Raw genomic sequence first — 9,168 nt, 5'->3', positions numbered from 1 at the left:
CCAGATTGCAGAATCAAGATGTATTCAAAGATTGCATTGGTAATCTCAGTATTGCCAAATTGTTCCCTAAAAGTATTGGTTTCTATTTTCATCACCAGATAAAATTCCCAACTAGGTTGTTTTGAAAGAGAGGTAGGTGATAGGCACCTAAGGCAGGGGCAAAACAGGGTAAAGTAGGATGAACATTCCAGGCAGGGAAGGTCATCTTTCACCATTGTGGGTCTACAGAGGGTGAAATAACTCAGTCTAGAAGGTTGCCATGGAGTAGAGAGGGCAAGCTGGATTAAAGATTGGGTTGTCGAGACCTGCAAAAGCTGTACCACCAGAATCACATGTTATATTAATAAACTGAATCCTAGCCATATTGATGACTCTCCTTTATCCTCTCTCCCTGCTCCAGCCCTCAGAATCTATTTCCATGTAAAACATTCCCAGCTCCCTTGGGTATAGGCCTTTTCTTCCTTAGCCTGCCCAGCGTAATCCAGCCTAGCTGGATTATATTGTGTCTTAACCCTGTTTGTTAGACTGGTGGGTAGATCCTCAGAGGTGGTGCATGCGGTCTTCAGAAGCAGGTGCCTATGTGTCATCTTCAAGCATGGGGACTCTGACCTTTTTTTTCTTTTCTTTTTTTGGCAGTACTGGGGTTTGAACTCAGGGCCTCCTGCTTGCCAGGCAGGTCCTCTACCACTTGAGCCACTCCACCAGTCTTGGGGCATCTTTTTTTCTCTTATTCTAGGATCTTACCAATTATCCTACCTGGTTCATGCTGGTTTCTTCACCTGGTATGCCTGCCTGCTTGCCAACACCTGTTAAAGTTCTTCTAGGCCAGGTTCTAATACATGACCCTAGTTAAAACTAACCTTCCCCTCCTCTGTGTTCTCAGAGTACTTCCTGCACTGGAAACATTACAAGTGCAGAGACAATGACAGTCATATCTTTTATATCCAATATTTAACAGGAAGCTTGGCATCTAACTAGTGAAAGTTTTAAGAATTGCACAATTTTAGGGAGAGCACAATTTTTTTCCAAGTTTTGAGCTGAAATGGGTGTCTGTCCTCCCCACCAGTTTGTTACCCCTTGACAGCTGGATGAGGCTCTGTTCATCTTTATATTCACTAAAGAGCTTATTTTAGCACAGGGCTGTCACGCAACAGGCTCTCAGCATGTGTGTTAAATGCTACAGGTCAATGTGAATATTTGTATGTTTTTATTTTGGGGTTGAGTTATCTGGGAGAACTCTGGCTAAATCAACAAGCTGTCTCCAACATATAGATGATCTAAGTTATGAAAAGCTCATGTAAAAATTATAACTCATTATTTTTTACTGGAAAATATTTCTGAACAAAACTTCTTTTCTTCCTGGCTCACTGTGAAGCAAAATGTAGGCTTGCAAATTCTTCCAATTCTGCAATGTCTGAGGATATAACTTTAAGATCTTTTTTCTTTTGGAAAGAAAAGGCAAAACACAAGTAAGTAAGAATAGCTGGTAGTAGGCTAGACCTAAAATAGGTACATGTCTGACATTTCAGAGATCCATCCAGACTCAGAATTTCCTTGATACTTCCTTATTATCTAGAGTAGGATCTGGGGTCAGGCTAAGGTCTGATACAAGGGCAGAGGTATAGTAGGGGCTGGAGTGTATGTAACCAAATCTGGAATTGGGGGAATGTACTGGTGAGACAGCAGTGACCTGAGAATTTTCCCTTTATCCTAGTAATGACTATTAAGAAGGCCAAAGGTAAAAAATTAGAACCAGAATTAAGGGAAACTGAAGGATCCCATCAGCAAGAGGCCTGAGCATCCACAGGAGAGAGAGAATGGCTCATTTATTTTACGGGTATGTATTGAGCACCTAATCTGTGCTAGCAAGGTATTTGGTAATGTAGCAAAACACACAAAAATCTCTCAGCTCGCATTCCTGCTGGGGAGACAGATAATAAACATATTTTAAGGGTAAAATTGTTGGGCTGGGGATGTGGCTCAGTGGTATAGCACCTGCCTCGTATGCACCAGGCCCTGAGTTCGATCCCCAGAACCACAAAATAAAATAAAATTGTCAAGAAAATGGAAACATGTACCGCCCAAAAACTTGTATATGAATGTTTATAGCCCAAAAATGAAGAAACCCAAATGGCTATCAGCTGACACCAGATAATTAAAATGCAATATGGCCCTACACAGAATATGATTTGCTTATAAAAAGGAATTCAGTATTGATATACTTGGCAACATGGGTGAACTTTGAAAACATGCTATGCTAAAGAAGCAAGTTACATACAGGTATAATACCAAGGTAAAAATCCCAGCGAACAATAGACAGACACCTGGACATGGAAGGAGAAGAATGAAAAACAGGTCATGCTAAAGGGTCGGGGAGGGCAAAAGAAAGAAATAAAGAAGGTGAATATGGTTGAGGTACTTTCTATACAAGAATCAATACAGAATTTTAAAACCTGTGGAAATCACTATAAAAAGAGGACTAAAGTAGAAAGGAGAAAAATGGAGGGGATGAACCAATTCAGATTATAATACATACATACATGGAAATGTCATAACGAAATTCCCTGTATAGCTATCTTAAACAAATAAAAAAGTTTTTTTTTCCAAAATGAAGGACAGGAAGGCAAATCAGTTTCTGTCTGAACTTGGTACCAGTGGGAGGGGGAGGATATAAGGAAAGGGTGTAGGAGGGTGAGTATGGTGGAATATTGTATACTCATGTAAAAATGGAAAAATGAGACCTGTTGAAACTATTCTAAGAAGGGAAGTGGGGAGATAAAGGAGAATGATGGAGTGGGTGAATTTAACTTTAAAAAAAAAGCAAATTATAAAAGCCCACATAGCATGTAACTCCACTTAAATAAAAGGTCCTGAATAGGGAAATCTAGAGTCTACAGAAATAGCAAGTGAATTGGTGGTTGCCTGGGGCAGCAGGGAAGGAGGAGCAGAGTTTGAGAAGAACTGGGAGCTGACTGCTGATGGGCTCCAGGGTTTCGTTCTGAGGTGATGAGAATGTACTGTAATTGTTTGTGGCGAGGGGTGCTGGACTCTGAGAGTAAAAACCTGTGAGCTGTGTGCTCTGAATGGGTGAGTTATAACTCAACTTTAAGAAGTGAAATGTGCATTGTAAGTGCTGTGAGAATCACAGATTATGGCGGTGTGGGTCAAGGCAAGGGATGGGGGAGTGTTTTGAAGGGTGGTGTTAGAGATGGAAGTAGGGAAGGAAGGTCTCACCCATCAGGTGACACTTGAATGAATTGCTGAGGGAGGGCAGAGGAAAAGCTTGGACTTTGGCAGCTGCAAGTAGAGGGAAGATTTCCCATCAGCAAAAAATTCCCACAGGAACTCAGGCAAATAAAGAGTAACTGCAGTTTCAGAGCCTTTAATAGGTACTAACATGTTATTTTCATCTTCCCTTTTATGATAAGGATAGAAATATGATTCACACTGCTCAGAGAGAATTCCAGTAGATCTGACGATTTGGGAATTTTGAAGCATGGTGATTTGATTTTTGGTATTTTGGAGATCTACACAAGAAGATGACTTTGAGTAAAGAGTTGGGACTAGAATTAAGGGGACCTGAAGGTTCCATCAGCAACAGGCTTGAGAGAGGAACTAGTTGTATTTATCTATTTGTGTATATTATGTATTTAAAAAAACATTTTTATCAACATATAGTAGTTGTACAGGGGGATTTATTTATTGTGACTTTTACATATGTGCTTACAAATGTATCTTAATTAGATTCACCCCTTCCATCTCTCTCTCTTATCCTCCTTCCCTTTTCTTAGAACAATTTCAACAGGTGTCAGTGTTTTATTTTCATACATGTATATGAAGTAGATGAGCCATGTTTGTCCTCCTTCCCTCTGTTTACCCCTCCCCCTCGCACTGGTACCCAACCCTGGGCTCTACCTTCCTGTTTGAAAGCATATATTGATCGTTCAGGAGGGCTTTGTTGTGGTATTTCACACGTGCATATATTGTACTTAAATCAAATTAACCCCACTGTGACTCTTTCTCTGTTGCCCTGCTCTTTGTTACTTAGCGGCTTTCAGGGTATTTTGTTATACCATCTTCATCTGTGTGGATTACGGCTGACTGGAGCAAACAGACCAGTACCCCAATCAGCAGGGTATTCTCAAATAATTAACTTCTTTCTGTCTTGGAACACTAGTTTCTTCCTCCTCCTCAGCTCTGCTGTCAGCTTGGCGCACAGGTAGATACCCTGGACCGTGGGAAGAGGGGGACCAGCTCTCGGAAGCGTGCGTGTCCTCACTGTGACCAGAGGGGGGCGCTGGAGAGCTGCCGGGCGGTGCGGCGCCCGGGTGCCGAGGCCCGGGCGGAGCCTGGAGCATTCCTGCAGCCACGGCCGCTCCAGCCCTGACTCACGGACAGGCTCCGGCACGCGGCTCCCATGGCTGACACGTCCCCATCCCCGGCGCGAGGTTCTGGAGAATCCTCAACCTTTGACAAGGCGTCGATTTTAATTTCATTTTACATAAACCACACAAGAGAAAAGACTCACCCTATGGTTAGGGGCACCTGAACGCCCCTGAAGAGAGGCTGCCGAGGGTGTGGACAAGGCACAACTTAAAACCTCTGACTGAAGCTTTCCAGGTGAAAGCCTTTGTCCTCACAGCCGCCAGAAATCTTGTGGGACCCAAGGCCTATGCTTGCGAGGCAGGTGCCCTTGCACTTGAGCCACGCCGCCAGCCCTGTTTTGTGTTGGGTAATGTCGAGGTAGGGTCTCCTGAACTCTTTGCCCAGACTGGCCTTGAACCACAATCCTCCTGATCTCCGCCTCCTAAGTAGCTAGGATTACAGGCGTAACCCTAATGGAGGATTCCATTAGGATTTCTCCTACACCTCCATTTGGATGGGAAAAGACATAAGGATGGCAACAGCAATTAGTCTACCATTTGGAAAGAGCACAGACTTGTAATGACAGGGCAGACACAAACAACATCCATGGCACCCAGCGTATGAATATCAAGACTGAGACAACGGTGTTCTTGAACACTGTAGTGGAGGTGGAAATTGTTCAAAGGCCTCAGGAGGGTAATGCAGCAAAAGCGCTCACAATTTTCAACCCAGCAAGTCCATCTCCAGCAATCAGTTCCCCAAAATCCTTATTTATAATAGCAATGATGACAATCACATTTAGCACTTACCAGGTCTGAAAGCATGGCTCAAGTGGTAGAGTGCTTGTTAGCAAGCCGGAGGCCCTGAGTTCAAATCCCAGTACTGAAAAAAAAAATCCAAAGAAATTTCAAAAACATTTAGCACTTACTGTGTGCCAGGCACAGTTCAAGAACTTTATATATGTGGACTCATTTAATTCTAAAGACAGCCTGTCTATGCCCCTTTTATCGACAAGGAGACTGAGGTACAGAAGGCTAACTGACAGCTATGAAATGGAAGAGCCAGGATTCAAATGTAGGCAGTCTGATCCCAAGGTTCATGCTGTACACCAGTACACAGGACAAGGCACTAATTGCGGTGTTGTTTAGAAGGGAAGAACCTGGAAGCGAGCTGTGTCTATTGCTACTAGAATAGTTAAACCATGAGACAATCAGAATGAAGTCAATCTAGATGCACCAACTTGGAAAGAGCCCAAAGATGGATTGTGGGGAGGTGGAGGGGAGCAATTCTCAGAATAATACCTTTAATATGATCCCATTTTTTTTTTTAAGCCTACAGCACTTGGTATTCCCAGACAGTCTCCCATCCAAGACTAACCTGGACTGACCCTGCTTATCGTCTGAGAGCAGACGAGATCGGGCGTGTTCAAGGTGGTACAGCCATAGACACGCTTGTGTATCTCTGTTACATGTTTGTATTTGTGTGTATGTGCAACTACAGAAAAAGGTTGGAAGAGTGTGTGTGTGTGTGTGTGTGTGTGTGTGTGTGTGTGCTTCAAGTGGTAGAGTGCTTTCTTGGCAAGCACAGGCCCTGGGTTCAAATTCCAGAACAGCCAAAAAAAAAAAAAAAAAGAACAAAGGTTAGGAGAATATGTAGACATCAAACTATATCAGCTGTAGTCTTTGCAGAGGAGCAGTAGTGTCGGGAAGCGGTAGATTGTAAAAGGGGATTTTCATATTTTACCTATATAATTCCTTTTTTATATATGTAAATAAAGTTTTCTTCTACAGCCACACTGGTTGGTTTACATAGTTGGTATGAGTGTTTTTGTGCTAAAACAGCAGAACTTGGTAGATGTGCAGGTCTTCTCCTCCCCTCCCCCTTTTTCATTGTTGTGCTGGGTGGGGGTACATTGTGGCATTTACAAAGCTGCTTAGAATGTATCAAATATATCATACTTGAATTCTCCCTCTCTACCACTCTCCTTCACCCCCCCCCATTCCTGGAACAGTTTCAACAGTGTCATTTTCCCATTTACATACACGTGTACACATCACTTGCATGGTATCCATCTTCCTGTTGTCCCCTTTCCCTGCCATCTCCCCCTTCCTTCTGGTGCCACCTGTGGTCCTGCCTCCCCACAGGACCTATTCTGCTCTCCCCTTCGATTTTGTAGAAGAAAAAGGATAAAAGATAAGAAAAAAGTATGGAATGCTTACGAATTTGTACGTCATCCTTGCACAGGGGCCATGCTAATCTCTGTATTGTTCCAATTTTATTTTATTTTTTTCTTTCTCCTTTTATTTTATTGTTTTTACATTTACTCACATGTGTATACATTGTTTGGGCCACATCCCCCTCGCCCCTCCCCCACCCTGCTTCTGGGCCTGCCCTCTTGTTCTCCAATTTTGTTGAAGAGAAAACATAAGAGATAATAAGAAAAACATAGCATTTTTGCTAGCTTGAGATAAAGATAGCTATACAGAGAGATTCCTAGCATTGCTTCCATGTACATGTGTATTACAATCTACGTTGGTTCATCTCTGCCAGACCTCTTCACTACTTCCTGGTCCCCTTCCCATAGTGGCCTCTGCCAGGTTGAGATTACTTTATTCACTCCTCAACAAGGAGCATATCAATTGCCAAAGTGAGCACTACCCTATGTAATTCTTAATAATTTAATTATTATTTAATTTTGGGTAGAGGTGTTACTGGGGTTTGAACTCAGGGAAGGCACGCTCCCACTTGAGCCACATCCCTGTCTCTTTTTTTGCTTTGGTTATTTTGGAGCTAGGGTCTTGCATTTATTTATGTCCAGGCTAGGCTAGACCATGATCCTCCTGTAGGGAGGACGACAAGCACACACCACCACACATACACAGCTTTGTATTGCTTGAGATGGGGTCTCACAAAGTTTTTATTTGGGCTGCCCTTGAATTGTTACCAATCTCTACCTCCTAAGAAGCCAGGACCACAGGCTTGAGACCCTGTGCCCAGCCTTCCATGTCTTAAAGGAAAATACACTGAACTTCTGCATCTTTTTAAAAACAGTCTAGGTGCTGAGCTAAGTAAGCTAGGGTCCACCTTGCTCCCGCTCCACGTTCCTTCTATTGTATCACATCGTTCTTTACCCTTGTGAAACTTCTGAAAATGAGCTCTACACCACCTTAATGTGACTTCACAGAAACTTTTTTTTTTGTGGGAGGGGCGGGGTGAGGGGTGGGACTTGGGTTTGAATTCAGGGCTTAGCACTTGCAAAGCAGGCGCTCTGACACTTGAGCAACACCTCCAGTCTATTTTGCTATGGTTGTTTTGGCGATGGAGGGTCTCAAGAACTATTTGCCTAGGCTAGTCTTGAACCTTGATCCTCCTGATCTTAGCCTCCCAAGTAGCTAGGATTATAGGCGTGAGCCACTGGCATGGCTACAGCTATATTTTATTTCACAAATCTGCACACACATATGGGCTCTCTGAAAACACAGCCTGTACCATAGAGAAAATATCTTCAGTGCTATTTTAGGTGGTCATGTTTCAAGACAGTACAATCAGCATCAGTTCACTGACCTAATGATTGGGCTAGAAACAGAACATTTCCGCATATTAAAATGTAACAATAAATTCAGGCCTCCTGGTGCTTACCACAGCTGTGTTCTCACACGGACGGTGTAGAAAGAGGAGGCAAAGTGAACCTACCCCACATACACCTCAGCACAGGCCCTGGGCCTCATCTGTATTGTGAGTGGGGAGACATAGATGGGAGAAAAAAAAATTCTAAGTGCTCTTTAAAAAGTTTTGAAAGAACATAGATATTAGTTATTCATTGAATAAATATTTATCAAATCAAACAATTAAATATTACTAATTACGTGCACATTGTTATATGCAGAGTCCTGGAAATAGAATCTTGATCAAGATAAACACAGTTATTGCCCTCAAGAATTATGAGAAAATGTCCATCACATAAACATATATAGAAGACACACAAAGCCAGATGCCCAGGCTCATGCCTGTAATTCCAGCTACTTGGAAGGCTGAGATCCAGATGGTTACAGTTTTTGAGGTCAGCCAAGGCAAATAGTTCATAAGACCCCATCTCCAAAATAACTACAACAAAATGGACTGGAGGTGAGGTTCAAGAAGTAGAGCATCTGCCTTCCAAGTGCAAAGTCCTGAGTTTAAACCCCAGTCCCACAAAACAAACAAAAAAACCCAAACAACCCACAATATGAAGCTGTATATGCTAAAAGAAAATACACAACAAAGTTAACAGGTATACCTCTGGGGTTTTAGGAAATTTTATGTGGTTCCTTACATATTTCCATATTTTCTTTTTGTTTTTACAAAACCTGCATACATTTCACAATCAGAAAAATAAATTTTAAAGAATCATCTGGTAGAGCACCTGCCTAGCAAGCATGAGGCTCTGAGTTCAAACCCTAGTACTGCCAAAGAAAGAAAGAAAGTAATAGTAATTATGATCTACTTTTGGAAGGTGTGGTAGTAGAGCACCTGCTTTGCAAACACTAAACCTCAAATCCAAATCCCAGTCCCACCCAAAAAAAAGAAAAAAAAAGAAATCAGAGAGTAGTTCTTTGTCTACGTTTTGAAACCTGTTGAACTGTATGAAAGGGAAGAGGGCCATTACGGTGGAGGAAATGAAGTATTTCCTGGAGGGAAAAGGCTTGGACAATATTCCTTTTTTTTTTCTATTCCTGACGTTGAACGGGAAGTCTGCGGAGTTCCCAGAGAAGAGGCTTTTCAGAGCACACTCCTGGAGGCAGGAGATGTCTTTTGTCACATTAC

At 42.5% G+C, this 9,168-nt stretch overlaps 1 non-coding gene and 1 pseudogene across 1 annotated transcript; one reads left to right on the top strand and one right to left on the bottom strand.

Moving 5' to 3' along the window:
* Positions 1 to 6,564: 6,564 nt before the first annotated feature.
* Positions 6,565 to 6,649, bottom strand: LOC141414343 (U6 spliceosomal RNA; annotated as a pseudogene).
* Positions 6,650 to 7,987: 1,338 nt separating this feature from the next.
* On the top strand, positions 7,988 to 8,118 carry LOC141414477 (small nucleolar RNA SNORA51). The gene has a single exon (XR_012439504.1). It is a non-coding gene; the product is annotated as a small nucleolar RNA SNORA51 (small nucleolar RNA).
* The last annotated feature ends 1,050 nt before the right edge of the window (positions 8,119 to 9,168 follow it).

Source organism: Castor canadensis, chromosome 11, assembly GCF_047511655.1.
Source record: "Castor canadensis chromosome 11, mCasCan1.hap1v2, whole genome shotgun sequence".
NCBI lineage: Eukaryota > Metazoa > Chordata > Mammalia > Rodentia > Castoridae > Castor > Castor canadensis.
Note: the sequence above shows the minus strand (reverse complement) of the source record. Positions and strands in the feature narration are given on the sequence as shown.